Here is a 17,451-nt window from a genome sequence, read left to right on the forward strand (position 1 = left end):
GCATGTTGCATAAGTACAGTAAAGGTCTGTTAATATATGAAACATTGCATCAGCTCTCTCAGCTTTGGCAGTTTCACCCAGCAGTCCAGTGAACTTTAGGGACTCGTCAATGCAACATGGTTTATGTAAAAGTGGCTCTAGAGTAGGTAGCATCATATAAATATACATCTCCGGGCTTCTAACCTAAGTCAGAAGTTCCTGGTCATTTTGAATGGATCATCCCCTTTGTTCAGCATCTTTGCCAACCAGCAAAAGTTCTAAAGAAATAATCTAGTTAATTAAATCAACTTTGCTTGTCTATATCTACTTAATACCGCAACTCCTCAGGATAAGCAAAAACACTTAAAATCTAGAACTGCGTATCATGATTCTAATAACATTCCCTCTAATTAATAAATGGATGCACGCTTTTCTAAATGCATTTTTAATTTCCTAGTGTGAACATATCTTGGGATCCTTCAGCCCACACAGCACCTTGTGGGTCAACTCCTCAGATCTACTGGTTACTACTTTCATTTTAAGGTCATTCCTTGCATTGATTAACTCCTTACTTTTTGAAACAAAATAAGCACACACCATCACACTTTGAGTGAGCCAGGCACCTCTTGTTCTGTGAAAACACACCAAATTCAGCAAGCTATAGTTATCATTTGTATAACGATTTATGGCTTCTGTGCCTGGAGATGAATTGTGTCACTTTTTCTTCGCAAGAGTATAAAATGAAGGAATTTTGTTATGATTTCATAACTAAGAAAGCAAAAGAAAAATGCTTTTAACTGGCTTGTCCCGCTTCTCCCATTAACTGGAATTAGAAGGCATGAGAACCAGAACCCACAACATCTGGTCTATACTCTCACCATTACTTCTCGGAAAGAAAAGAAGACATACTAATGATCAGATGGAAGAACCAAGATGTCATTCTAGCTGATGATCCACTCATGAGAATGTCTACCAAGGCATTGCAGGTATCCCTTTGGCTACTTCTAAGGTAGATGTCCTTGCAGAACCTGGAGGAACTGCAAATAAGCCATGGTTATGTCATGGACTTTTGTGACACAGGGCATCCTGTTAGGCCTTCATATTAGTCATTCTGGTAGAAGTTTACCCACACCTTGACACACACCTGCACCTCCTTCTCAAGAAGTAGATCGAGGCCCTAAAAGCTGCCTTAGATTTCCCAAAATGACCATGAAATCACAATCTACATACTCGTCCCTAAATAGATGGTTACATTATGTATGGGTACAATTTCACTCTCATCTGTTCTCCCATTTATTTTTAGATTTAAAATTAAAGAAAATAGATAAGGAAGCTTAAAATGTCAACCTTCCAAGTACGTAAATGGTCATGCTTGGAAATACAGCATGAGACTGAGCGAATTTGCTGATAATGAAGAGCTATTCCACTCCCAACAGCTCGGGAGAAAAAGATGAATCAGAGGGGGCAGCAGTCAACATTATTGGCAGCATCACACGATCAGGACATTTTAAAATGTGATGTGAGCATGAAAAAATAAATGATAAAGTTGGCACAATATGCAAATAAGGGATCTCCAGATAAGTGTGGTTCACCATGAGGGTAGGGAGAGGAGGTGCGCTGAAGATGTGGCACCTCGGAGTTCAACTACAGCTGCGGAATGTGGCCTTCATCTTGGAATGTGGGAGGACACTCAGTGGAAGGCAAAAAGGCCATTAATGCATTTATTATAAAAATATACATATTTGTAGAACTCGTTTTCTACTTCCTCTCTTCAAAGCAGCAGTTTTTCAGTCAGTAGACTAGACATCACAGATACGAGCCAAGGTCCTGGGTGTCAAAGCAGAGTGATCAGATTTTATACACAAAAACAAACCCAGAAAATGTAGAAAAGGATACCCAGCTTGCAAAAACACCATGCCACAAAGATTTACCATCCTGGAATAGAGGTATATTCCACCGTGGAAGGCCAGCTAGACAGACATAAATCATGGGCTGCCCTGCACACACCCTGGGGTGTGACTGACAGCTCGGTCTCAGGTGAAGGAATTCCCGCTTAGTAACGTCCCTCAAGAGAGCAGGAAAGGCCATTTCCCTCCAGGCCAGCCTCACTGACGAGGCCTGGGTCTCCCTTCTTCTCTACGACCTTGAGAACTGAATGACACTTCAGCGAGTTGGTGGGAGGGAGATTTCTCAATAACACCTTAACTTCTTTTTTATTAGGTGGATCACTTGAGTAAACAACTCTTTTGAAAATTTATTGCCACTGTCTTGCACGCTGTGTGAAAAGATAGAACTTTCAGCTGCTACATGCCTTCCCTCTATTTGTTAGAAATACAGAAGGCAGCTCTGCACCTTTCCAGCAACCTGCAATCATTTCAATCTCAGAATCAAAAGATTTACATCTTATCAATGTGTGCAGGAAAATCTAGGCAAGAAGATGACTATGGTGTTATTTTTTTTCGTCTGCCATGAATGTCTTGAATATAATATTTCTCAGCTGAGGGTTTGACCTTTAGTATTCAACTGCTGTCCCAACTTGCATCAGCAGAGGGAATAAGTGGAATGCAAAGAGCAATATCTGTGGATTCCTTCTGACAGCTGCTGCTGGATGCTGCTGGAAGCTGCTGGATGCTGCTGATTAGAGGATGGCATAAACCAGAAAATGGCCTCCACAGCCACCCAGTGGAGTTCATGTGACCAACACTGTGTACGGCAGATAGATGTATACATCTGCTGTTCGTTTCTTCCATCCATGCATTTCACATCTATGGAAAGAATATTTTGCTGACACACTACCAGGCACTAAAAATATTGAAGGTAATCTGGACCAGACCCTGCTATCAGCAACCCACAGTTCAGACAAGAGCATGAACGATCAGTTTGAGCTGCTTTAAGTACCACTATAGAGTGCATCAGATAATGCACAGAGAGGAGAACATCTCAATCTGACAGGGGTCAGGACTTGCTCCTGGAGAGAGGCTGGTTCCAAAGGTTCATGCAGCATGCCCACATATGTGAATGCTTTCCTCAAGCACGCGGGGGCTTGAGCTGTTCCCAGGTATTATGTTCAGAGATACGGAAATAGACAATGTCAGAGACTCATTCTGGGTATTTACCTGGTGAGCTAAAACCAGTTTCTACAGCATGTAGCCCCAAACTATTCATTCAATAATTCAGAATAATCTTTTTAATAAAAATCCATATGCATGAAAAGAAGCCCAGAAAGATACCACAAACATGTCAGCTTTGCTGTCTCTTGGGTTGGGAACGGCAAGTGGCTGAGTAGGGGAGTGAAGACCAGCAAAAATTCTAACATTCCACTTTATATGTTTTCACATATTTTTTTAAGTAGCACATGTTACTCTCATAACCATAGAAAAATGAAGACATATCTTAAAAATAAAAATGAATACAGGAAAGCTATGAAAGCCACAAAAACACAGGTGGATGAAATAGATACCCAGGTCTGAAAGTCAATTTCTGTAACCAGACTTAAGATGCTGCCTTGATTTCAGTCTTGCCTTTATCCCTTCTGGCTACAACAAGCATCCCAGCTTCCCCACACTGGCCTTATCTCTGGGGCTTCACGTTGGGCTCCTTTGGTGAGAGCATCCTTCATGGCAGCCTTGCCCATGGCTGTGCAATGTGACTTTACATTACATGGTGCTGTACCCACTATGAAATAAACTGAGGATACTAGACTACAGATATCATCCACAATCGCCATTGACCACCCAAGCTCATCCTGAATTTGAATTAAAGACCCTGAGTTCACCCACAAGCCCCATCACAAAAGAGGTGGAGGGAAGATTCTTTGATGCTTTTGGTTTTAAATTACCTGGCATTCATTCATTAAGTATCCTAACCCAAAGAGTATAAGATATTGAACTTCTTGGGGAAAAAAGATTCAAAATTTCCCTGTGTTTTAGGTAATATGAAATAAGAAACAATTGAAATCCTTGTAATTGGAAATGTGACCCTAAGGAAGGAGATCGATTTCCAAAGTGACTTTGGAAAGTTAGTCATATTTCTTTTTTGTTACTAGAAGAGAACTAGAATGGTATGGATGATGACTTTTCCTTCTGCCTTCTGCTTCTCCTCCACCTCCTACTCCTCCTCCTTCTTCAAGTTCATGTGTGTTCTCTTTGGTCCCTGGCAAAGATGATAGACTCACAACAAATTGACGAGAGGCACTGCCCATGCCTCACAGTGCTTGAGTCTAGAAGCTTTCTAGACAGACACCCTTGCTCTCTGGAGCAGCCCCAAGATAAGCTGACACAAGGGTCCTCATAGCCTATCTCTGGGGACAATGCAGGTGAGAGTGAATGGGGACCAGCGAGCCTAAGGGTTCATCATAACTCATTCTGGAAGCAGCTAGAGGAAGTGTGGCTGAGGTGAATAATGCAGACAGCTCAAGATTGCCCTAAAAGGATGGGAGAGAACCCCTTCGATGGACTCTCCAAAAAAACAAACAAGATAGCCTCATCCGAGTAAATTTGCTCTGTCAGGAATACCTCTGTTATTATTTTGATGGATAATATAAAGATAGATGACTACTCTTCAGGCTCATTCTCAGCCTGGAGATGGAGAGAGAAGCCCATGAATGACAAGAGCAGAGGGCCCTCATGCTTCTCCAGAGAGAACCTTGGAAGTGAGCATAACTGGGATCCATTCTAAGGCAGGTAAAGCATAGCAATTCATTCAACATTGTGCCTAAGTGCTAAAAAAAGGGCTAATATTGAAAAAATTTGGAAGTTTCCCATTAAGAAAAGTCCCCCCAAATAGTTCCCGCAGCAAAAAATAGGTATTTCTGACTTATCTGGAAGCCTGGGAAGTCAGCAGCTCTAGTCTGCATTCCTGTGGGACAGCACTTAGCTGGAATCACCACTCTGAATGAGGTGGACCAAATCCAGTTCCGTTGGGCCCCAAGACTCATCACTCATTTCCTCACCAACCTGTAACTCTGCATATTTGTGCTTCAATGCCTGATATACAAAAGCTCATGCTTCCTAATTCCAGTTTAGGTCATAATCCCAGGGCCTCTAGTTTTGATGAAAAAAGAAAGGTCTGAGAGTCCTTTATCCCCCTCAACCCATTCAGCTAGGAATGCCATGGACCTGGACCCAATATGGCGAAAGACAAGCATCCCTTCCATGACTGTATGCAGCTTGCAGCATGCTGAGGCTGGAATAAGTGGCTCATCCAAAGACTCTCTCTATTCCTAAATTTGTATCCTGTCAACCCACGAAAATTAGAAATGAATCAAATACCATCTACCCTTAGTGAGCAAGGCAATTTGTTATTTACCTTCCCACTTCTGAATGTGTGTGGGTCCCTGTGCGATGCCCTTAATCTTTAATCTGATTTACTTTTCTCATCATGAATGAAAATCATTCCTTTCTGGTTTAAACCCTTATGTAAGCTAATAAAATCATCCCATGATCCCTTTATTCAAAAGAAGTTTTGTGCCAAATCACAGCTATTCAGCATGGCCACCCTCACCACGGCCCAGCTGGAAATGTGAAAGGCTGGGTTGGAGGTACCTTGTAAATGCATTTCTAGGACTTTGTGTCAAACTGTGATGGCAGGAGAAGAGGGTAAAAGGTCATATCTTCCGATGAAACATTTATCAGTTGTCACAGATTTTAGGACATTATGATTACAGAAGCAATGCCCATAGAGAGAAGTATTTATTTAGTATAAAACTACAGACCACAGAAAATGGTAGAGGGGGCTGTTCCCCATGACCCCCCACTAATGGCATAATCTTGTCATGTAGATCTTGTCCTCCCTGGTTCCTCACATTTTCCATAATTCTGATGTCATGTTGGCTTGCCTCTTGAGAGCAGTCAGGGATCAGGGTTTGTTAAAGTCAGAAAAAGGAGATCTTACCACTCTGGGAAAGCAGAAATTAATAACAGAACTCTACATCATTTCCAGATTTTGGCTTTGTTTCCCAGTAGACCCATCACTAAAGATACAAGAGATATCCCATATTAAAGCTTAACTGAAAATTATTAGCATTTATTTCACTTCTAATTATAGCCTCTTAAAATACTCACATGCCTATATTGAATATGTTAATGTAACTTACATTAACTGGGCCCTGGAGAACAGAATACTTGTGGTAAATTTCATATGAATTTATAAATCCACTAACTGGTTACTATAAACTACACACATCATGTGGGTGCCATAATAAAGTCATCATTGTTCCTGGAAACTTCCTCTTCAAAGTGAACATGTGTATATTTGCAGAGAAAAACAGAGTGATTTCTTTCAGTTGAAATGTTTTTCCTAGTAATGAAGCACTGTTTTCAGCAAATTCAAGGAGGAAAGGGGCTGATACCTCTGGCTCTCCACGCAGCAGAATGACCAAGGTTCACTGCTCTATTGAGGGCAACGTGAAATGTGAATCTCACTCTACCCACTGGTATCACATCTTTTTCAAGGTAGCCTTGACTTGAACTAAAGAAAGACTACTTAGGAATAAAATTAACTGGCTAAATTCACCCGTCACCATGTAGCCTTTACTTTCTTTTCAGAATACCCACATTCTTCTCCATCACCAGGGTAATGCTTATACTACGAACCTTAGAGCTTACATAAGAATTACCAGGATGCATTTTCCTTTTGTGGCATTAGACCTGGACTCTTCCACTTGGAGAAGGGGTGTTGAGACCCTGGTACAATTCTCGTCTTCTTCCAACTAATACGTACTCAGACCTTATCAGTAAGTTTGCAGGGCAGACGGCAGAGCAAAGAAGGCAGCAACCCCCTTACAGTCTACTTCAATACCAGGGAGAGGCTTCCCAGAGGTGTAGCTGTGATTTTTAATTCAGTTTCTACTATTAGCTGTGGGGTTTTCTCTAGCTCTCACTCCAAAGTTTTGAGCCCTAAATTCCTTCACAAGATGACATCTTTCTACCCATCTCGCAATGTCATTTTGTAGTGTGAAAGAGGTGATAAGTTGGAAATGTGCCAAGATGACATGTATATCCACAGTACCTGGTGCATAACTGGCACCCACTCAGCAAGCATTGGTTACACTTGAACACACCCTGTGTTGTGCCATGTTTTGCACTGTGCACCCAAGTTGGACCTGTTTTACCGAGCACTGAAAATAGTAATGGCAAAGGGAAAAAATGAATGAAGGAGGATCCTTCATTTCAGGGTGCATAAGGAGAGTTAAGCATCTCTCGAAATCTACAGTTCATTCTTCCCTATAAGAGCAACAGGGATTTCTTGCTAATTAAAGTGTATTAAGGATAACCTGTCTCTTGAATTACTATTCAGTTTATAACATGTGGTAAGCTAATTATCTAGCTCTTTAACAGTAGAAGCATCTCTCCAAGATAAAAGGGTAAATGAGGGTAAGAGATTAGTGTGCATGGTTATATATTCCAAACCCATCACCCTCCTCAGCTTGGAAATCCACACTTGTAATCTCAGGGCATGTCCCAAATTTGGCTAGGCAGACCTCATTTGAGAGCATCTGAAACCAATGAAGTGTCTTTGCTTTCCGCCCCTGTCATTCATATTTTCACATCTCAAGTTAGCATCTTGACAGCAAGGCTTGAGTATAAATCATTTTAAAAACAAGGCTTAGAGAAAGAATATAAATTTTCGAAGTAAGAGTTTAAATCACTTCATTGCCTTTGACATACAAAAAGAGGGGAAGCTGTGTACTCAAAAATTGCTTTTCATGAGAATATGTGGCAATAATGCACCAATTTCAATTGGGAAATTCCAAATTCAAAAGCATTTGAACAAATTTCACGAACACTGTCACTGTTTTGATGAGGGTTTCCTTCTCCTGCTTCTGACTAACTCTAAATCCATTTCTTAAGGAGGTGGTAAAACCCACCTAAATTGTTCAGGATATTCTGGTCAATGAGCTAACAGCTATGATCCTTAAAAAACATTTTTTATAAACATGGTGGCAACACCATTGTTCTGATTCTTAGGTGGCATATTAAGTCCATTCACTCAAGATTCTTACATTCCACATTCAGCAAATCAGATATCTAACACAACATAGAGGACAATTTTACTGGAGGATGATTTTACCTAGATGCCTTAGATGTCTGCACCTTCAGATTACATATGTGAGAAGCTTTTTGTGAATAGCATTGCAGTATACAAATGCTAGTATTTTCACTAGTATTGACCAAGCATGCATGCATTGTTCCATGGTGGGCAACAGCCACTTATAGTAGAACCATCTATTTTGAAGAATAAACCCTTTTGCTATAACACAGTAACCACAGTCATAACCTCCAACTATGGTGTTGCTAGAACATCTTAAATCTCTAGTTTCAGAAAAAAATAGCAGAAACCTCAATATAATCAAGATAAGCTGGTTGGGCTACTATACTCTTATCATAATCAAATTTGTTTTGGTCTGCTTCCCAAAACACATGACAAAGAACCCATTAAAATGCCTTGTAATTACATGAATCTTCCTAGACTTTATAGATTCAATCATTTCTGTTAACGTCGTAAAAAAGTGATTCACCCTGGAAGCTGAGCATCATTTCTGAACCTTGTCATTTTATAATTGGCATTATATTATTAATCTCCTCCCTGTATGTTCCTAAGAGGTTGTTACTGGACAGAGAGTAACATGAGAGTGTTCAGTAAATTTGCCACGTGGTAGACTGTGGCAGTGATTCGGCTTAAATGGATAGGTCTGCCATCCCATGGAGCACCACTGTATCTTGGAATGGCTGCTCTCTTATTTATAAAATACAATAAGATTAACCCATCAGGTGAGAGCTTCATCAACCTATGCAGACTGTGACCGTGACTCATTGTTGAGTCATGACATTAATTGAGTGTCAAAACCAGAAAATTTCTTTTTCTTTTCTTTTCTCTTTGCTGAGGAAGATTCACTTTGAGCTAACATACGCTGCCAATCTTCCTCTTTTTGTACATGAGCCACCACAGCAGCACGGCTACTGACAAACAAATGGTGTAGGTCCATACTTGGGAACTGAACCTGGGCCGCCAAAGTGGAGTGCACCAAACTTAAACACTAGGCCACTGGGGCTGGCCTGATAATTTCTTTTTTAAATAAAACAGAACAGAATAGGGTAGAAAGAATCAGAAGTAATCACTCTGGTAAGAAAAATATCATTTAGGGAAGGTTTTGTTTTAGTGAAATATCTATGTATTTACTGGATGATGATGTAAAACATATATTTTATAAAGTTAAAGCTTTTGCATAAGCTTACCTATGAGCATCACCTTTTAGAAAAATCTAGGGGTGTAATAATGATTGTGATCTTTATCTCCTGTAGCCAAAACCCACATATGCTCCAGCATTTCTCAGCGTGTCCTATGGGACACCCATTTTAGAATCTCTTGGGAAGCTTGTTAATATGGAGATGTGTAACCTTACCTCAGAACTACTCAGTAGGAATCTCTAGAGGTAAGATTGGCGATCTTCAGTTTTAACACACTTCCTCCGTAAGAATCACATGATGTCTTTCATCCTGCCATTTTGCCAGGAGAAATTGGTTTCTCCAGTATTTGGTGCCTGGATTGGACCAGCTCTCCACATGGGCATGGCAAGTAACCACAAAGACCAAATGTCTGATTCTCAGATGAAATTTCCATTTTTCTCTAAAGTTACATATGGATCAAAACAGTTCTGCTTGTTTTCCATAGCAAGTGTTTCTGCTATAGACTCTACTCAGCATTGTTGTCAATCCCTCAGTTGAAGATTATTCCCTTTGCTAACCTCAATCCTCAACACTCTGAACTAAAGGGGACTTCCCAGACACCAAATGAGATCACTCACTCCATCCAGTTTCCTCAGAGTTGTTTTGCTCAGAAATCTGCCTAGAATCCTTTGGATCTCCCTCCACCATTTACATCACAAGGATGACCTCCACCCTTACACAACACACAGTGACCTTTCCTCTCCTGGTCGCACACTTGAAGATTAAAGACCACGGTGATATGTAAAGCCCCTTTGATCATCCAGCAGACATCTTTTCAGCATGGCCTCAGAAGCACATGACAGGAGGGATATTGGCAAAGCCACTCAGAGGAGAGGGTGCTGCATCCCAACACCTTTCCAAGGCCACCCTGAAACCAGACCTATGCCCACAAGGTTAAAGAGAGAAACAAATTAACCAAAGTTTCTGAGCTTGTCTTGCAGAATGGCAAGGACACTGCAGATAAGAAAATAACTTGCTGACAACCTCCTTCAACCAAACATCAGGCAAGTTCATTGAGCAACCAGAATGATGGATCAGTAAACTTTGCATGTCATAGGCCAAAACTCCACCGCTGTAACTCACAGAGCACACCCAAATTTACATCTGCGACTCATGAAGAAATATAAAAGACACTTGCCCCTGTGCAGAGGACTCCTAAAACTTCAGCCCTAACACCCTCCTACGCCCTCCCTTCTACTCCCTACTTCCCTCATAAATATCCCCTACAAAAGCCACTGGACGAGACTGATTTGAGAGCTTTGCCTCCGGTCTTCTTGCTTGGCTGCCCTGCAATAAAGTCCGTTCTTTCTGTTAAAGACCTTTGCCTCCTCACCTGGTTCTTCCAGAGAGCATCGTGCAAACAAACCTGCTTGGGGTCAGCAACAACCCAACATGAGCCATTTCCTTTTCCATATCCCTCCTCCACAGAGCCTGGCGGCAGCCATCTACCAAGTACGGTAGGGGAAACGTGGCTAGAAAGAGCTCCCTGGTTCTTCCACCTTCATGGAAATACTGGAGCGTTACGTTTCATGGGAAGGCAGCATCAGCATAAGAGGAAATACCAACCGTCGTGTGAACTGGACTGCATCCTCCGTCAGCCTCTGCGTGAGGCGGTCGTAAGACCGGGGCTATGGGGTAATCTTGTGGTTCCTCATCAGAAAGCAGTTCGGGGCCGGAAGTAATGCAGGAAGCATACTACCTGGCCGGGTATCACTGCGGCCAAGAAGAGAAGGCAGAAGACAAGGCCTGGTGAAGGGAGAAGCCCCAGGCGCTTCAGCACCGCCAGGGTCAGGAGAGCGATGGCGATGAGCTGAAGAGGGACAGAGACCAGCGCCCTGATGCCTGTGGTGAACACGGTGCCTTCTCCGGGCTTGCAATCTCTCAGGGTGGTCACAGGGAGCCCATGGAAATAATCGAAGCTCATGGAAATAATCGAAGCTGTGGCTTAAAGGGTGGTGACAAAAGTCGGTTTTGTTGTGGCAGTTGGTCCCAAGGTACCACTCCCCTGACAAGACAAGTGGGTGGTATGTTTAGTCCCAACAGACACCCGGACTTGAATATCAGCTTCTGATTCCCACATGCTGAAAAGAAGCATCTTTCTGCATATTTATGAGCCAAAGACCTGTTCGATAAAACCCTACAGGTTTTCACTTCCTGTTCCACAAACAACTCATTCACTCTACCGGAAAAAAGAAACTAATTTAGTGATAGGGAAATACAAAATAAAAGAAACCAAAGCTCAAATACCTAACATACTTAATAGACAGAAGACAAAACTACCTTGAAAAACACGTTTTTCTGGGGCAGATTTTTGTTTTTGCTGAGGAAGATTCTGGGTATAGATGGAATTCTCATGGGCCTCCTATGGCCTCCCTTGTCCTCTGGGAGGGGTCTGTTCCATCTATAGGGGATCAGGCATACTCCCCTATCAAGCAGCTTCCTCACTGTAAAACAACGGCAAGGCTAATTGTTCTGCCCCACAAGATGGTGGCCTGAGGAGTGAGCATGCCTTTTGTTCATTGTGGCCCCCAAGCCACCTTATGTATTAATGCAGAGCTTGAAGGGAAGATAATTTTATTGCATTTGTAATGTCAAACTAGTCTATCTATGAGTTAAGTTTATGCATTTAATTGTCAATATTTCCACTGTCAATATTATAGTTTTGCCTTAAATCACAAGATTTAGAAGCTTTAGGAAACTGAATCTGCCTGTGTATTTGACTTAATCCTCTTAGTGCCTATACTGGCCCAGTGAAAAAAATTTTACTACTTTTGGCAGGATGTCATAAAATATAAACTGAAAGATGTAATTCAGAATGAACTGAAATCTAAAATAAACAGTAAGACAGATTTAGGGTAGATATTGATGTGAATTCTTCATTGGGATTTTATAGACATTTTTTTCTTTTGGTAATTGGTAGACATTGCACCTTAAAGGCTTGATTATAATTTTTTAAGTAAGACACCTTAGTAGGAACAGTTATCTATTCTCTCAGTGAACTTTAGTAATATTATATCTAACATTATATTAAAATTATATTTCTTATTATATGCTATTTAAAATCATATATAAGATGAAAAAAAACCCAAATGGAAATTATGACCCTGACAAGAAAAATTTAATTACTAACAACCTTCATGTCACAGATGTCAAAAAAGTAAGATCTAAACTTTTTACAAAATGAGGCAAAATGTTGGGCACAAAACATACATGGTCATTTAAAATTTTAAGAAAGCATTGAGTGCAGATCATATGCCTGCACATGCTTTTACAAATCTAACAACTGTCCTGTTAAGTGTAGATTTTAAAAATGACAAGCAACATTTGATGTGAAGAATCAGGTTGGAGCTGATATTATTTGGCTATGTCTCATGGGCCTCCTTCTCCTCAGAAGAATAATTTACTTAATTTTTGTTTGATCTGACATATAACAATGAAGTACACATCCCAAGACAAATAGTCATTCTGCAAAGAAGATGAGGAGTCAGAGGAAATGGCATAAAAATAAATCAGTGTCCCATGGCACTTAGCAATGGGTCCATCCCAGCTTCAGATAGTTATTATTCAGAGATCTTATGAGAAAATTCTAGTAAAAGCAAATGATGTCTTTCCATATCCTCTCCTTTAGTTGTTTGTATTGATCATATGTGACATGAAGCTCTCCAAAGAACTTCTTTTATGTCATGGTTTCCCCCGTCTTTTAAAGAAAAAATGCAGCGTTAATGCCAATATTCTACTATACAAGAACTAACTTTCCTTTTTAAAACAAAGGGCCCTGAAAATACTTCTTATGTTAAGCTGGTTTTATGCAGAGGGCTTAGAAACCAAATGCCCTCCTCTGTCCCTAAGTCCAGCTCCTACCATTGTGTTTATCCTACCATTGCAGTCATATCTGGCTGGTGAAAATTCTGCCGTCATTCAACATGATGTGTCCCTGTGACATCTGTCCTCCGCCAGGGTGGCTGGCTGATGATTGAGAACAGCCTGTGCAAGAAGGGGAAGGAAGGTGTGGAGGGGATAGGGAGTGTTTGACAAGCTGGGATGGGATGGGGCACCAATTGGAACAAAGTCAGATGCCAGAAAGAGAAGTCAGAGCAGAAGAGGGAAGAAAGAGAAGAAACAAGAGAGGATGTGAAAAAAGCAGCCTAGAGGTGACAAGCAAGAAATATTTATTCTGAATACCTTCCTAGTGATCTCTCTGAGTTTATCTAACTGACTACACTTATTCAACCAGATAGAGTCACACCTACCTTCCTAAAACCTGGATCCACATGCATCTATATGAAGTGACACATCAAAGTGTGCAGTGTGGAGTATATTAAACATTTCCACCTGCACTGTGCTCGGTAGTGCTATGAACGTGTGTTCACTGTCACTGGGGACTACTGCCTATGAACAAAGCCATGTGTTTACACAGCAGCCATGTTACCCAACCTGAGGGTCTTGTTTCCATAGCACCCAGGATGTCCAATGCCAAGGTCATCAGCCATCAGCAAGAGGAAGTTTGGCCTTGAGGTTGCATGGTTCCAGGTCTCACACAGGAACAACAGCAGAAGCACAAGGATCCTCACCTTCCTGCACAGGGCAAGGGGAAGAGGGAAGTGAAGGACACTGGCATGAGGTGGACCACTCATCTCCTTCTCTAGAACCTTCCTCCCTCCTAACCCACTCTTGAGAAGAGGCATTCTTACAACCAGTCCATCCTGGACTATATGTGCTCCAATGACACAATGACTATCTAAGAGGTCCCCGGGCAAAGAATTTTATCCTCTCTGTTCTGTCTGTTTGTTTCCAAAACAAACAGTTCCTTTTCCATGGATAGTGAGGATGTCTTAATTCTACCCTAGACCAAAACATAGGTTCTACTGAGAAAATGGAAACACAATCACCTCTCACTGTCTCTGTACAGAAGGCAGGTTCCACAACTAGTAAAAAGTTCTCTGTTTGAGCACTGGAAAGACAGGCATGTCATTACAAGTAAATTTTCAATGTCAAATCCTTTCTAAAATGAGCTGTGAGTGTTGGTGTAGGAGCTTTTCAAAGAGAAACATAAAAACATAGGCAAACTTTTCAAAACTCAAGGAGCATGAGGTTCGTTGACTGGGCAGCTCTGGGTGCTGGCTTGTAGGTCAGAGCGCAGGCACCCAAGGAAGGGAATCCAGCCATCTTCAATGGCTGTCATCACAGTGCACACTCACTGTGTGGCATGTCATTCCTTTCAGGAATAACAGGCTGGAGGAATTTGGGAGAGGATTGTGCTTGAGCACACACACCTGAAACCCTCTCTATGTTGCCCATAGAATTGCCAAGTGAATATTAGAAGAGGAAGAGAGCCTGCTAGCATCTGAGCATCTGGGAGACAGTGACATCCTCAAGCCCTATTGCCTTGTCTGAATATGGGGCAGTTAAATGTCCATGAGGCCAGACTGAAGGGTACCCACCTGAGCTCTCCCGCTCATCCTGGGAGAATTCAAGACCTGGAGAAGTGAAGGAAGACCTTAGCAGAACCTATGGCATCAGGAACTCATGCAGATGGGAGGGGTCTGGACACGTGGATCCCACTGGAGCTGTGGGGCTATGCCTGAGGCAACTGATGGCCATGCTGAGCAGGAATCCCATGATGGTTTCGTCTGCATGCATCTGAGAAACCATCTGGATCCTGCCGAGGAAGACACCTGGCCGCTAAGCCAGGAGGCCTTCCCGGCCACCCCTATGCTGGTCCTCCCCATTCTTTTTCTCTGCTGCTTATCCTCATTTGGCATGGTGGGTGGAATAACAGTCCTGCTCCCAAAGACATCTGTACCTGAATCCCTGGATCCTGTGGATATATTCCCTTACATGGCAAAAGGCAATTTGCAAATGGGATTAAAGATCTTGAGATGGAGAAACTATTCTGGATTGTCCAGTTGGCCCTAATACAATCATAGGTGTCCTTATAAGTGAGAGGCAGGGGGATATTAGAAGAGAAGGGTGACATGATGACAAAAGCAATGGAGAGAAAGGCAACGTGATATGGGTCTATGAGCCAAAGAATACAGGCACCTCTAGAAGGTGGAACAGGCAAGGACTCGGACTCTCCCCTAGAACCTCTAGAAGGACCTACCTCTGCTGATACCTTGATTTTAGCCCTCTAGGACTCATTTCTGTCTTCTGACTTCCAGAACTTCAAGACAAATGTATTTGTGCTGTTCTAAGCCACTGACATGGTTCTAGTTTGTTACAACATCATGGGAAACCAATTCCTCTGGCTCATTAACCAGGTGTGTTGTGTATTATGCATGTGTTTGGTTCACAGCTCGATCCTACAACACAGAATGGTCCTTGGCACATAACAGGCATTCACATTTTTGCCTCTGCCATGTTAGAGGCTTTGCTCAAATACCTGGAGTCCTCAGCAGTCTCCTCTCATTTAAGAGTGGGACCTGGGAAGCTGGCTCAAAGGCCTGTTAGTGTGTGTGTGGGACTGTGGCCCGTTGCAGCCTTTATCCTAGAGAGATCAGGTGGCAGGCTGCCTTTGGCCTTAAGAGATTCCAAACATCAAGCCTTGCAACCCTTTTCTTGTAGGCCTGTTTCTCCACTGAGGAGCCCCAGTCCCCTGCTTGGGGTGTGGGTCCTTGTGGCTGGCTGCATTCTGGGGCTAGAGGAAGGGAAAGAGCTGGCATGCCCTCCATTTGTGACAGAGAAGTTCATTAGTCTTCTCATTCCAACCCCTCATTTTCCCTGTGGCCTGAGCTGGTCCTGATATCCAGAGCCCCAAGCCTTCCTGATACACTTTCTCAAGAGAACCAGCCTGTATCCTGCTGGGAATGTGTGTGTGTTTGGGAGGAGTGGGAAGTTTTCATGCTCTGCAGATTTGGGGCTGAGATCTAGAAACCCAACCTGTTCCATAAAGACATGCAAACAGTCCGTTGGTTTTCAGGCTTACTCCTTACCTCATCTTCAGAGGTATCTGGAGCTTCCGTGTTGTAGACCTTTCCAGGGTCTGCAGTACTAAAATCACTCTTCTTGCTGGCTTCTCCAACAGGCAGGGGGGATCCCCTTATCCTATCCTGCTAAGTCAGTTTCTGCTTTGCCAGTGATTTGCCATCTTCCATCATTCTCTGCCCATCTCTTGGATGGGTAGCAATGTACATGTTCACCCTTCCAGAAGACTTGGATGATTCCCTCTCATCTGGGAGGACTACGGCTCTCTGGTTCATTTCATTGTTTGCGTCTCTTCTCACTGTGTTGTGTCACTCTTCTCACAGTTTTGCTGTCCTGCAACGTGTTATCAGTTCAGATCCAGACTTTAGATTGGCAGTGGTAGTGGGGATGTCGTTCGACTGGCTGCCCTAGGGAGACCCCTGGCTCGACTGCTGGGTGGGTGGCAGGAAGGGGTGCAGGAGACACACCACAGCCCCAGGCCACGTTCATCGTCAATGTTGTTCTCAATCTCTCTCACAAGTGCCGGTAGGTGGGATCCTGCAGTCCCTGGCTTCCAGCCTGAGCCAGTTCCTTGCCCCCAACACCTCCCAGAGCCAAATCTGCGATTTCACCTGCTCTGACCCTGAGACTAGGAGACAGAACTCATCACTTTGTCTTTCTGTTCCTCACTGGCTCACAGAGCCCTTTTCGAGCACTGCTGTATCTCTGTTCTCTCTTTAGGCTGTGACTCTCATGGCTAGGTCTTTGCAGCACAAAGGCATCTGTCAGTATGTGCACCAGCAGAACCATCTTGACCCTAGCCTTCATCTGCTCTTCCATCACTCCGGCCTCACTTGCTGCCCACAGCTCCCTTGGAGTCACAAACGAAACCAAAATGCGCTCTTCACTAAACACACTCTCTAACAGTACAAAGTCAATATTTGTTGACTGAGCAAATGAGTAAGTAACCACTGAGAATTTTGGTGGATGATAGAGTGGAAGGCTGCTCTCCTCCCTACCTGGATGGTAGGCACCATGAGGGCAGTGCCTGGTTGAATGAGTGTCACAGAAAATGGCATGAAATCAAGAGCCAACATTTACTCTTGATGTTGAATTAGAAATTCCTCAGTGTAACTCAACCAAAGAAGTGATTAAGCAGGGCTGTGAACCATTTTTTAAATGGTTGGAATGTTTTACAGGCAATAGAAAGATTAAAAAATTAGCGTTCATCCTAAAGTGAGACACACTTGAGGTTTTGAAGATTACTAAAGGAACCATTAGTAATGCCTACGAAACACTTAGGGTTGGCACATCAGGGGTCCCTATGTGGATTTACCTGCAA

The 17,451-nt window shown here is 42.7% G+C and overlaps 1 pseudogene; it reads right to left on the minus strand.

Moving 5' to 3' along the window:
• LOC124232229 (steryl-sulfatase-like) overlaps positions 1-16,949 on the minus strand; it is a 76,244-nt pseudogene extending 59,295 nt beyond the window's left edge.
• Positions 16,950-17,451: the final 502 nt, after the last annotated feature.

The sequence above is a fragment of the Equus quagga genome, unplaced genomic scaffold, assembly GCF_021613505.1.
Source record: "Equus quagga isolate Etosha38 unplaced genomic scaffold, UCLA_HA_Equagga_1.0 HiC_scaffold_35_RagTag, whole genome shotgun sequence".
Classification (NCBI taxonomy): domain Eukaryota; kingdom Metazoa; phylum Chordata; class Mammalia; order Perissodactyla; family Equidae; genus Equus; species Equus quagga.